The sequence below is a fragment of the Scleropages formosus genome, chromosome 7 (genome assembly GCF_900964775.1).
Source record: "Scleropages formosus chromosome 7, fSclFor1.1, whole genome shotgun sequence".
Lineage (NCBI taxonomy): Eukaryota > Metazoa > Chordata > Actinopteri > Osteoglossiformes > Osteoglossidae > Scleropages > Scleropages formosus.
In genome coordinates, this window is record NC_041812.1 from 19,111,207 (window position 1) to 19,125,387 (window position 14,181).

The 14,181-nt window shown below is 45.0% G+C and overlaps 1 long non-coding RNA gene across 1 annotated transcript; it reads right to left on the reverse strand.

The window, feature by feature from the left end:
• Window positions 1-357: 357 nt before the first annotated feature.
• LOC108918972 (uncharacterized) lies at window positions 358-14,022 on the reverse strand. The gene is made up of 4 exons (XR_001964879.2): window positions 13,760-14,022; window positions 1,549-1,815; window positions 1,035-1,188; window positions 358-880 (listed from the first exon to the last, which is right to left on the reverse strand). It is a non-coding gene; the product is annotated as an uncharacterized LOC108918972 (long non-coding RNA).
• Window positions 14,023-14,181: the final 159 nt, after the last annotated feature.

Below are 14,181 nucleotides of genomic sequence, written 5' to 3' on the forward strand. Positions count from 1 at the left end.
GCTGTTAGGAAGGCAATAAATAATGGAGGAATACAAATGGCTACAGGATTCTGCTGATTGATTCGGGAAGACAATGAGAGAAGCTTCAAACTGGGCCTTGCCCTTTGGGCAGTGTGGAAACATGCTAGCACAGGAAATAGACACTAAGTGGGTCTGGGCTCTCGACTGCTCCCGATTTAGAAGGAAACCCGATTAAAATCTCAGGGCCATCTATTTTCCGTCTCACCCGGGGATTGCTTCATAATTGCAAAATTTATAATTAAACCTGTTCTGAACTTTAGCAGATTAAAAAAAAGCAGAATATTAGTCTAATGACAATGGTTTCTGAATTTTCTAAACATATAAAATCTTCCTGTGGAAAGCTTCTTTATGGGGAACATTAATATCAGTGAGACGTCTTCATTAAAAGAAAAAGGAATCAAAAACACTCATGTTGTGCTTCATACGGGCTATATGGTTTTTAGTTCTTTGACAGCTAGTTAACACAAGAAAAAGTAAACTGACACAGTGCTTTGGCTAGTTTAGGCAGAAGAGAGTCAATATTAGGCCAAGGCCAGTGCGCCTATATTTAGATAACTATTGATCAATGGAAAGTGTGCAGTGAAAGAAGATGGGTATTGATCAAAGACAGCAGCCTGGTGTCACTTTCCGTCTCACTGTATAGTCAATTCCATGCCGTGGAAGAAGGTTGATGACGAAAGGTATCCACCTACCTGGAATGGACCACTCTGTCCCATCAAAACCCATCCTGCAAGAAGACCAGGAAGTTTGCTGAGAGTAAAGGGCACAGTGAATGGAGAGCAGGTTGTGGCCCGTGGTTCAATGTATGGTGGATACAGGGTATTTCTCAGCGTGAAAGGAATGAAGAAATAGATGTGGCCTTGGAACATACATACATGATACGTGGTGAGCAACAGGGCCAAGAGCATTTCACATAAGATATAAACTGATGCGCTCCAGAGTTTGTGCCACAAGGGCCGTGTTAAGAAAATGGAGGCAGGGGGCGAGCTGCACGGTGACACAGAGAAACTCACTGTGAAGCACACTTCCCCGGTGGCTGACACACAGTTATCAATTGCACACAGATGGCAGAAGGTTAAACTCCAACCATCTCCCTTTCCACTCCGCTGCAACCTGTACTGCCGCAGCACTTGCGGGATCAGAGCCTTCACACGCTCCCCGTGTTCCCTGGCAAGCAAACAAAACAGAGGCCGTTTAAAGAAAAAAGAAAAAAAAAATAACCACACACATGAAAAATCCCACCTGCAAAAAGAAACTCATGCCGAGAAATCAGTTACATAAATAAGAGCACTCGGAGAATATTAATATGGTAATGACATAACGGGAGCATTCAGCTTAATGTATTCCATATGTGTCTTCTCCCTCCTCCACTTCGCTGCCTATCTCCCATACAGTAACAAACACACACACAAACCATCTGCACACACACCAGCTTCAGTGCACACACAATGATGATCAGCTCAGTGCAGCTCATCAGTTCATGTAGCCAAAGACGGACTAGCTGCCCTTTCCTCTTCCTGCACTCACCATATAGTGCCTATGAACTGACGCTGTTATTTTGGAGTTTATGCTTGCGTCTGGGAGGCTGATATCTTTGCAGGACACTGTAATGCTTATGACCCATGTTTACACTGTTGTAGGAGCACAGCTTCCTGCATCGGTGGAGTAGAAGACGAGCGCTGCTAGTTGTAATCTTGCTGCAGCTGTGCCGACTGAGGAATACTGCAGTGCCAAGTCCTAGCTGCTCCAGGCAGCCATGATCGCTGGACGCACCAAATGTAGCTGCCCTGACACCTTGACAAAAAAAAAAAAAAAAAGACAGACAACAGGTTAAAAAAAAAAAATGAAGAGTAATGTAATTTAGCAAAGTCCCCAGATTCTTTACAATAATTTGCATGTGACACATAAGTGAAGCTTGACCAACGATAAGCTAAAAGTCAATTACTGTATGTTTTTTCCTTGGTAGTGCTTATATTCTATTGTACAATATATTTTTCTGTTTAAACCAATTTTATACAATAAACCCCAGGCTGGTTTTTAGTTTTCTTCTTTTTTTATTTTCAAAAGACCGAAGACCATATTAGTAAATATTACAGCATAAGGAAGACATCTCTCTTGTTTTTCTTCTCAGAGTGACAATGGCGCTTTGAGGATGAACCTGCAAAATGGATAAAGACGAAAACGAATTGATCAAACAAATAGAGACCACATCATGAGACAAGACTGTGGTCAACCTTAAAGGGACCGGACTCCATCAACACACACAGCGAGACAAAACAACCCCGCTACGCTATAACAATAAATACTCAAAGCAAACATAAAATACACCGCAAAAACACACAAACACACATGTAGCAAATCCGTCCGGGCAAAACATACAAAGGGCTGCAATTTGAACACGCAGGACAAACTCAGCTCTCAAACACGTGCACACACAGTATAAACACAATATTCACACACAACCGCAGTACTTAAGGAGAGACACAGGAAGAGGGAACTATGTCAATGCACAGACACACACACACACAGAATGACCACACCCTTGGACACCCTGGGCTACTCTACACATACACAAACCCCATTTCACGAACACACAAATGGAGCAGCTTCACCTATTGCGTATATACACAAATACTGCTACCCAGACATTCACAAAAGCAACCACGTCCGTCCAACATTGGTACACAAGTTGACCGCACCTATCTGACACACAATTCGGCTGCACTACTCAGATGCACATATAGAGAGTAACTGCAACACTACAACACACACCGAATGACCGCACCCTTTGTAACACTAAGGCAGAGCAAGCGCATCATGCCAATACTTACGCGACACATGAACATACAGAGACCACACCCTACAGGCACCCAAAGACTGACTGCACCGTGCAAAGAAACCGCAAACTACATACATAGAGCCGCATGCATACACACAGAGCAAGCGACCCACTCGAACACCCACACACAGTACTTGCAGCAATCTACACCATCGCAGGCATACATGTCGAGGAACCTCTCCACACAACACACCCCAACGGCGACAGCACTGCAGAAGCACACGCAAACAACCGCACAACTCTGACATACATGGAGAAAGGCAAATACAACATGACGAAAACAGACACAGCAACACAGACAGCAACTCCACTGCCTCACAGCTACAAAAGCACAGAGATCACACCCCCTTACCACACACACAGCTGATCAACTCAGACACTTAGAATATTCAGTTTCACCCCTGCAAATACTAGATTCCAGCAGCAAAACAGAGATATGCCATGAGAAAACTCCGATATCCTAAAATCACTGCCGAACTAAACTATCTCGTAATATCCGTCTCACATACATGCAGCATCAGAGCGACACACTAGACTGGCGCCGTGTCAAGGCACCAGGCACAGAGAGCATACTAGCATCTAAACATATTCTCACACACATCGCACCATGAGCTCAGCTGTGGAGACACACACGGAGCTAGTGTCACCGACACCAACGCCACTCGTGCGCACCCTGCAGTACACCGCTTGCCTTCCCCCTCGAAGAAAACCTTAGAAAAAGGAGGAAGAGCATGCTTGCAAGAAGGGCAACGTCCTCCATGCTTGCAGGAAGAAAACCCAAGCAATGAATGGCAGGCAAGCAGACAGCCCCTTCCAAACCCAACCTAGAGGGTGGGGCAAGCTGAGAATTATGGGCCTGATGCCTCCACCCAAGTCTCGGAGCTGTGGTCAAGGCCTTGGAGGAACTTTCATCTGAATCCCACCTGAGGCCAACTGAGGTTTACACAAACATCCATGAAGAGAACCACCCCTCAACCTGAGGCTGAGGCCAAGGACGCGGCATTTAACTTACACCTCCCATCCATCGTCGTGCTCATGCCGCTCATTCATGCTATAGATTTCTGCAGTAGAATCTGGAGGATACCCGTGGAGTGGAAATGCATGGCAGGCGGACAGCCCCTCCCCCAAAGCCTCTGCCTCTGTCCACATGCCCATCCCCCAGCACCATGGGCTCAACCCCCGCTCCTATTAATTGCATCAGATTACGCCTATGGAGCCCGACTTGACAGCTTTGATAGACATCTATCAATTATGCTTTTTCCCCCCCCTCCCTCAGGAGCAGGCAACTAGATGGGTAAGACGTGGGGGGGGGGGGGGGGGGGGGGTGAAAGGAGACGCCATTTAAATTGACATTTGAATCCCAGCCTTTTCTCCTGAAGGACCTGTGAACTAAAGTGTCATCGAACCCAGAATTACAATGATGCACCCATGGTGGGGACGTTCATGCCATTTCATTTTCCTCTTCATTATTGCCGTCATTGTGGTTCATTCTCCAGGTGAAGTCTCCAGGAAGATAAATGTTTTCTAAGGGTTCAGACCTTCCAAAAACAGACTCTACCCAGCTGACATCCCTGGGCATCAAAGATGCTATTTTCATCCCTAAAGGTGAAAATATTTGCTGTAAATGATTCTAAGACTTTTGTAAAATCCAGTGAATAAGTAATTTCTTGCAATTTAGGAAAAAAGATCAATGCTAATAATTCAGTAGTGAGGTCACTAAAATTATTTCTAAAGCTCTAGAGTTTCTATACATTTCCACAATTCTTGAATTTGTCATCTCAACTAGGGTCTTGGGTAAAATGCACAGAGTTAAAATGTTTATTTTTCATTTCATTCTATGGCATTTTGCAGCAACCAAATACATGTATTTCACAGCATCCCATTTGATTCCAAAACCAGTAATTACACTCTTACAGAACGAAAAAGGGAAATTAACTCGCTATTATGAACCCTGGTTCTCCAGAAAATTCCAAATGTTGTGCTGCCCTTGCAGTGCTTCAGGTTCCGACAGAGAAACAGCAGACGATTAAAAAACGGAACACTCGTTAGCAGGAATTCGATGATTGCTCTAAAAGCAGAAGTTCATGGTGAAGCAGCAGATCATGCACACATATGTGTATGTTCTACATATTCCATTATTTTAGGTTCTACTGTACAACTCTGTCTAGTTCTAAAACAAGCTCACCATACAGAAATACCATACAGTGGTCCTTATTCGAGCTTAATCCAAAAGATGTTGTAAATGATGGAATTAACCTGATTACAAAAAGATATTAAAAAACAAACAGTTATCTGCATAAGTGTAGGAACACATACAACAGCAAATGGTCTCATGTCAGTTTAGAATTTTTAGCCAAAAGCTTTTCAAATTCACATTGTACATACAATACTGGCCACATCACGGAGTAATTAAAGGGGGGGGTTAATAAATGAGTACAGAACCAAGTACATGACAAGAGAGCTGGTTGAATTTCCAAAGTGTCGATAAAGGTCTATAGCAAAAGTGTACAATACCAGTTGAGGGTATTTGGATAAAATGCAGGGAAGGGAGCTCTGAAGATGGTCTACCGTTGAACCGTCCAACCGTCTTTTTCCTCCGCTTACTTCCGAACAATGAACAAGATGAGGAAACCCCACCCTTTCCCCTGACTTCCAGGGCAGCTGTGGAAAGCCATGAGCGTTCATCATCCTCAAGACCATCACCCTGATACAGCCAGGTAACAGCCGGCAGCAGCGTGCAGGAGAGATGTAGGGGAAGGAGGCAGGGAGACAGAGGCAAGCAAACAGTTTAAAATAGAGTATAACCCTGTGGATGGAAAGAGGCGGCGAGAAGGTACTCACGCTGCAGCTCGAAGGGTGCTGCTCACCGCTCTGCCTGCCGGCAAGTGACAGGAAGGAGGGAAGGAGAGAAAGAGAAAGGAAAGCAGATAGGAGGAGAGGGAGGCAGTGAGCCGTGCACTGGGTGAAGTTACCTTCCTCCAGGGCTTCGGCGAGTACTAAAGCAGTCTTCGTCAGCGTCCCGTTCACCAGGGGGTCAGAGCAGGGTGGTGGTGAGGTGCACACCAGGCCGGGCCAAGCCACAACCGACCTAGGGGTCCGACAGACTCCCTGCTCTGGCCCGGGCCCGCTGCTACAACCGGGCTGCTGGTACTGGGTTTGGGTGCCCCTGCTCCCCCTCCAGCTACAACCCACCCCATGTGGGTCACCAGCCTGAACCCACCAAGAACTGTGCCACGCGACGGGTTACTGTGGGCTGTTTTATTGTTGGAGGATTGTACCATGTCAACCCTCCCACTCAGGGGGGGTTAGCAATAAGTAGGAGTGACTTCTCAACATAATTTCTTTCTCTCTGTCTGGCAACCCCCCCCCCGTTCTGCTGCCTCCCTCAACCACTGCCTCCTCTTCTTTCCATCTCACTCTCACTTTTTCCTTTCTAGACATATCTCTTTCCTTTCCTCCTTCCACATTTTCCCCCCATTCCTTACGCAATGCAATTATTATAATGGATTTTTTTCTCCCTTGATGGTTTCTGACATCCTGTCCTGAAATTGGGCTAATAATCCTTTTAGGAGTCATGTTTACTTAATGAACAGAGTGCTGCGGCCGCATCAGCGCTGCTTGGGCTGCTCAGACAATGTGGAGCTATTTTCCCCCAGCCCAGAGCAGCGGCAGCGGCAGCAACCTTTATTAGCATACAGCCACACTGGATGTACAGCTGCTCTAGCAGCAAGAGAGAAAGAGAGAGAGAGGCAGGAAAGGAAAGAGACAAAGAGAGGGGGAGAAAGGAGAAGAGGGAGAGATAGGCAATGAGAAGGAGTCAGAGAGTGAGAGAGAGAGAGAGAGAGGGGGAAAGATCCGGTCCTCAGGCAGTGTTCTCTCTCCTCCGCCATCTTACTGCACCACCATCATCCCTCTCTCGCTCCCTGTCCCTCCCTTCCTCCATCTCTCCATCGCTTTCTCGTTGTCTCAGTGCTCAACCACGCTGCTTCTTGTGGAGTGTGGAAGTATGGCGAACCTCAGATGTGCTGCAGACACACAGTCACCCACCTACACACTCAAACGCAGAGGAAGAGAAAAAGACAAGACGCAGACAGGCAAAGACACACTTCCACACGCAGTCTTTGACACATGCACACACGGCATGGAACACTGCTGCCCACACTGTGTGGCGCATACTCTATGAAGACACGCAGCCCCAGACGCTACTCAACACACAGGCAGTCTGACACACGCATACGAGTACAGTTTGAGAGACACCTGGACACGCAGTCTGTGACTTGCACACATACACACATGCACAACCGCAGATATTCCTCAACGCACACACATTGTGACACATGTATAAAGTCTGAAACACACATACAATCTGAGATACGCCTGCGCACACACAGAAATAGCCCAACATCTGCAACTCGAGCAGGAGCACAATGCATCCCACATCATCTCTGTTCACTCTTTTGTCCACAGACCATGAGCAAGTGCACAGATGCAGCTGATACAGAAATACACTGGAGTAATAAAGCGCCATACACTGCCATCAGATAACATGCTCATCATTGTAACAGAACAAAGGGCAAGGCTGCAAAATACAGGGGGCTTCCATGTGGGTTCCTCTGGTTCTTGTTCTGGAGCCCAGGGAGGTCGATAACCACGCAGAGAGCTAAAGGAGCCTTTAGAAATGACAACAGTGAGGAGCACTGTTGGCTTTTAAACCACTGTCTAAAAAACAGAGCATGAACTCAGAAGCTGCAGCAGCAAGTAAGGTGACTGCTGGACAAAGAGAAAAGCTCCACAGTCCTCTGGGAGACAGGACAACGCAGCAGATGAGAGCCATGTTGTGTATATCCATAGCACGGTAAAATGTTTCCTTTCACTGAACCGCCGTGTTAACCAAGGGGTCAGTGGAGAAACATAACACTCCAATATCCCTACAGTAAGTGCAGTAAACACACCCCCCCAGTACAAACCAGTTTCCCATATCTTCCTCTGACACAGTGATCACTTACCCATCTTACCAGGCCTGTTTCTGGGTCAAGGTTAGAACTAGACGAACGCTGGCCTCGTACTGACCTAGTTTGTCATTCTCAGTCAAATGCGGTAAAGCTCCAGGACTAAGAAGAGGGCAAGACAGTGTCAGGCATGAGTACAACATAGGCGCTCCAACTTCACATCCATTCATGAAACATTTTTCATTCATTCAGCTCTGTCACGGTCTATGCATTGACTATGGATGGAAGAACTGTCAAAAGCAGGATGAGCCTACAGCCCAGTGTTAAAAGAACATCAATGGGGAAAAAGAAAAAAGAAAAAAAAAAAAAAAACACACACACACACACACACAAATGCTGTGATCCATAAGAGAATACCACTAACAGTGTCTTCCACGGAAAGTAAAACAACTGACAGATTTATAACCAACCTGCAGTGGGCCAAGGCACTACTGACAAATGTCATGCTGGCTTAAGCGTGACAAGGTTTGAGTGACAGGATGAACCAAACATTTTAAGCACAAATACATATGAAACCATATCACATATGACTGCATGTGGCCATTAAGTAATGCACAGCTCACTTCAAACTCCTGTAAGGAAATAAAACATACAGAAAGGACCCACAAAAACATATAATCAGGCACACGCGCACAGATACATACATGTATGCATATACACAAAGACACACCTACACAGATGCAGACAGACACACACACACAAAGCCAGCGGAAGTCTGGAGACCAGTGGGCCCAGCTTTAGCCCACTAAAGAGTCAGCCTGTGCCAGGCGCTGAGTGCTCTTCCAGTAAGACGACCTCCCTGCCCTCCGCACATCCGCAGTGGGGGCCGGGGCCAGGCCCATCCTGACCAGCTAGGGGGTGGGGAGGGAGAGACAGTGCAGGGAGATGGGGGAGGGAGTGTGGGAGCGAGCGAGAGGAGCCATCAGCAAATGCGTGACCAGACAGAGCTCGGACCGGTACCATGGACTCACCATTGCCTTCACTGGGAGAAGCCATATCATATCATCACAGGCCTGTGACCTGCTTTATTACATTTAATACAGCAAATGATCAGCTACATTTTTTATTGAAGCAACAGATAGACAACATAACATAAACCAATCTTTGTCATATTGCACCTAGATGTACTTATTTTAAATCTGTCATACTTCCCCGAAATCATCTCTAATGTGAGTATTATGGGACTATTTATGCATGAAAAGATCATTCAGTATGACATACAATCCCAGTGAAGTGCAGCACACAGATGCATAACCCTGTGCCTAAGACCACATGTATGCACGAGGCAGCTGTAGAGAGATATGTGTCACGCCTGCTCCCTGCTCCCTCACAGAGCAAGTGGGCAGACACCCCTTACAGAAACACAACATGGACTCTGGCCCTTGTGGACTGAAAAAGAATCTAGAACGCTTCAAATACACAGAGCAAATTTCAGTTGGATTGTCGTTGCGACCGGTCTATGCTGAGCTGTAAAACAGTAGCATTTTCACAGTCCTGTTTTTGTGATGCTTGCAGATATAATGGCAGCAGGTGGCAGAGTGGTTAGAGCTGCTGCAATTAGTCTCTGAATCCCAGATTTGAAACCCAGCTATAGTGCCACTGATTAAGGTACTTATCCTAAAATGCGCTTGTAAAAAATACCCAGCTGTAAAAATAGGTTAATGAGCACTCATGAGTAGCTTAACGCAAGTTGCTTTGGGGAAAAAACATCAGCTAAATTAATCGATGTAAATGTACTGAGGGCCATATGAATGTACTGGGCAGCAGGTAATGGTTGATCTAAAGTCCATCCCAATCTTACAGCCATTGAACTGAAAGCAGAGCATGTAACTTTAATTGCTCTTCGGCTGGATTCCGGTTTGGATTCCGCATTCCAACCCTGCAGAGGAAACGCTGCACCAAACGAAGCTGCCACGCATACGGAGTTGTCAATCACAGCCATTTTATAACAATTGGTCTGCCAGGGGCCCGCAGCACACACGGGGATTCAAATGACTGACAGGCTATCACAGTGGCTTTCCACGCCTCAAACAAAGAAGGAAAACAAGCACTCTCTCCCCTCCCACGTGCACCCAGTCACCCGCCCACCCACGCGCTGTCGCTCACATGCCCTCCCCGGTGCATACGTACGCCGGCCGTGGGTCTGGGTCTGAGCGGGGGACATCAGCAGTTCAGCAGCACGGGTTGGTGGCAGCTGTGGGCCCACCATTAACTCATTAGCATGTGTTTTCCATCCCCCGTCACAAACACACAAAGAAACAACAGCAAGGCAACAAAATCTATATTTCTCTCTTCTCATCCTTCACCCAAAGCGGCTGCCCCACCTCGCCTTTGCTCACTAGTAGTGCAGAAAAATGACAGCGCGACATTAAACATTGTCCGAGGAAAATCGTGTTACTGTGTACAAAGACTTATATTTTATCTCTAAAGTTCAGAGCATTAAGCACTAAGTGTTCTAAACTTACCCATTTTAATGCTACTGACCAGGTTAACTGACTACTTACAGGAAAATGATTTCCAATAATCTAATATTTTATGCTGACACACGACTGTATTATAATGTACTGTTCCAGTTATTTAAAAAATTTGAGTAATAATTACGGTAAACAAAGATCTAAAGCACTCGATGGCACCGTCACATTTTTCAAGCAGGCCATTTTACAGTCATGCTCACTGCTGTTTGTGGACAATTTCACAGGCATCTCTGAGGGCACTCGGAACCTATTTTTGCATAACCCAGTTACAGACCCATTTCCTACAGCGATTCTGGCTGCTATACTCTACAACATTACTAACAGTGACTATGCCTGCTCTCGAAATAAAGAGGTTCATGACAAATTTTACAGTGTTACTTCTACACAATTCGGGCACTTATGGAACAGATTTCCTAGTACATTCTGTTGCCAAGACAAAGCAACAGGAAAAGTAACACTTTGCATTTCAATAAGCACTAAACTACTCGCAAAGCAGAAAAATTCAACATGGTCTTTCCGTACATTTAACTTTCAGCTATCATGAGGCCACCAAAATGCTTTAACAGTATTATTTAATGTTTGTTGAATAAAGAATTTTTTTAAAAAAGAAATCATAGGCCTCGTGGCAAATTGGGCAGTACAGCAAGTAACGCTGCTGTCTCACAGCGCCCAGGTGGTGCGAGAGGACACGGGTTCGATCCCCGCTCAGTCTGTGTGGAGTTTGCATGTTCTCCTCGTGTCTGTGTGGGTTTCCTCCGGGTGCTCCGGTTTCCTCCCACAGTCCAAAGACATGCTGTTCAGGTTCCCCCATAGTGTGTGAGTGACAGAGAGTGTGTGTTTCACTGATGTATGGATGAGTGACCCAGTGCAAGTAGTGTATCTAGCAATGTAAGTCACCTTGGTGAATAAGGTGTGCGGGCTGATAACACTACACAGAGTTCGTTGGAAATTGCTTTGGAGAAAAGTGTCTGCTAAATAAATAAATGTATTTTATTTAAGACTTAAATGTGAACATTGTACATTCTTCACTACAGGTTAATACTGATTTAATGTTTCTGCTGATAGTACCCTTTGCTTGTGTCAAAGAAATGTTTAATCTCGCATTATTTTGTTATTATTGTGCACAGATATGTTGTGTTTGTTGTCAGCTTTATCCCCACTTCTATCTGCTGCTGTGGCTTCCCTGTAAAGATCAAACTGGTTTGCATTTTCACTTAATTAGTAATCAACTTAATAAGAATCACAGTGACATCCGAATTTTAAACATCTAAAATTTTTCTGGATTCACTGTAATGAACTAGAAGACTGTAGTTTGATGTGTAGGTCATTTCTGCAGTCTGTGAGACACACCTCCCAATTGGTGATGTCCACAATGTCCAACGCTTACTCACAGCAAGGTTACATCACTGCAGACTTCTGAAAATGACCTATTGAGAAATGACATATGGCCATATAGATGTCAAGGAGAAAACAAGCATCACCTCATTGTTGAGAAGCTACTGGAAACCCACATATATTCTCCTGCATTCTGTCCAGTATCCCTGTTTCAAAAGATTAAAGAAGCATACATCAGGCAGATCACCAGCACACGGCATAAAGGCGACCACAAAAAACAATGAAGTCCTGTTTTCCTTGCAGGTCGATATGGAGTATGCAGCAATACTACAGTCGGTATCTGTTTATCTTGTTCGAAAGCCTTTATAATCAAGGAGAGCATTAATAATTTTATATGGTTAAAAATAATTTTCCAAGATGAGCATCTGATAGCCCTAAAAAGTCTAATAATATTTCACAAATCCATGTTAAAGCACTGTATTTAATAAATAAAATTCTCACACTATTATCATAGGAAAAGCATCATGCAATTTGTGACATTTCACTATGACACAGCAAAATAACTTGGAGACACTTTACATTGTGTAGCTTACCTCCACACTACAGACTATGGGGTGAGATTACTGTGCCACCCTGTGGCACAAGAACAATTCTGGAGAGTCAAAGAGCCTTAAAATGGTTCAACTACTTTCCCAAATTAGCTATAAAAACTGCAATTAGGTATAAGCAATGAAATTCTTAACCATAGCCCCCCGTAACAAATTACAAGCTTCATTGTGCTATAAAAACCAAGATATAACAGCCTGTTACACAAAAGGATAACTGATGCTGTGATACAGAAAAGTGGGACTTGAACCAAGCTCCATGAGTACAAGAGTCTAGAGGAACTCTCACCACTACACCACCTGCAGTAAAGCTTTACATTTGTTTAAAATATTCAAGTCACAGCAGTGTAATACTGGGGGCCTTGGACAGACACAGCAGCTCTTTTGCAGCAAGCCAGGTTTACTTCATGCCAAGACTTACTCCACCTCAGTGAACATCACCTGTGGGAATTATGAGATACCATGGTGAGATGAGGAGAAAAGAATTACTGTGCTCTAGCACTACCAGCTCCCTTTACAATACTCCAGGGCAACAAAGTCCCTCCCCAATATGTCCCCAGTGAGGCGATACTAATCATGAGCCTTCGATGCCTGCGACAGCATGAACTGCTTAAATAGCAGGGATAAAAGGGTTTGCAAGGTGCCCTGAAACAATAAGACAATAATATTTATGGGGTCAGTGCACTAAAGGTCACATATTAACACCAGTTCAAGGTCAAAATGCAACACCGCAACCAACGCTAATCGCTGACAGCAGCTCACGCTGGTGCTCGCCTCCCACGTGCAGGCGGAAGGCGAGACACGCGTCACATCCGGCGGGACTGCACGAGCCGCAGCCTGAGTGGGGAAGCACGAGGGAGCGGTTGGCGCGTGACTGCACACAACAATGGAATAAAACGTTTCTTAAGGTGATCAGTTTAAAGGGCCTCTGTTTATAGTCTGACATACAAACTAAGCATAAACTGTAAACACGAGCGGTTAAATGCTTCAGCCATATTATAATATACAGTGGCGCAGAGCACCGTGAGTTATGATGGGGCGAAGAAAGACGCACAGGCAGCGTTCATCGCGAACATATTAGAACACTGACACACAGAAAAGTAATGCTCTCGGTTTAAGTACCCCGTTTCCCCAAGAACCTACGCTTCCAGCCAACCTTCCCAGCCAGCTTAGCGCCGCCACTTTCTCATAACACAACCGAACACGGTCACCCCATCATTTTTACCCTTAAGTCCCCCCAGTGGTTGCGCACCTACTTTACTAATTTTTCCCATAATGCAACTATTTTACATTAAACACATTTCCCGCTAAAACACACAATAACGCGGGTCGTTACAAATTAATTATACCCAGAATTTTTTAATTCACCACAAACGAAATCACTCACAGTTCTTACGGGACATTTAACTACAGCTGTAAAATAAACATTCGATCAACTACGTACACAAAGAAATTCAATATAAACACAGTTAGTACCTTGACGAAAACATGGTCGTACAACAAGGCAAGGTTAGGTGAAGCAGGCTGACACATCTCGATTCGTCCCTCCACGGGTCACACGATCCTGAAGGCCATGAGACGGAGTGTGCAGACTTCCTCACGAGGCACAGCTGAGCAGGCCCACGGCTGAGCTAGTTTATCAAAGAATTCATAAACTGGAGCGGTTTATGTAGCCTAACCTGGCTGCACCCACTGGGCCAACCTTTGGCTTTGGGCTATACCGATTACACACGCTTTCATTCAAGACGTGACATATAAAATGAAATACTAAATTAATGTAACAGCTACAAATACACAGTTTATCACTAACATACTTTATAATAAATATTTCAAGTAGCGCAACCATTTGAAACAGCTAACTTAAAATCCATCTCATTTAAATGTAAACGCATCTGTTT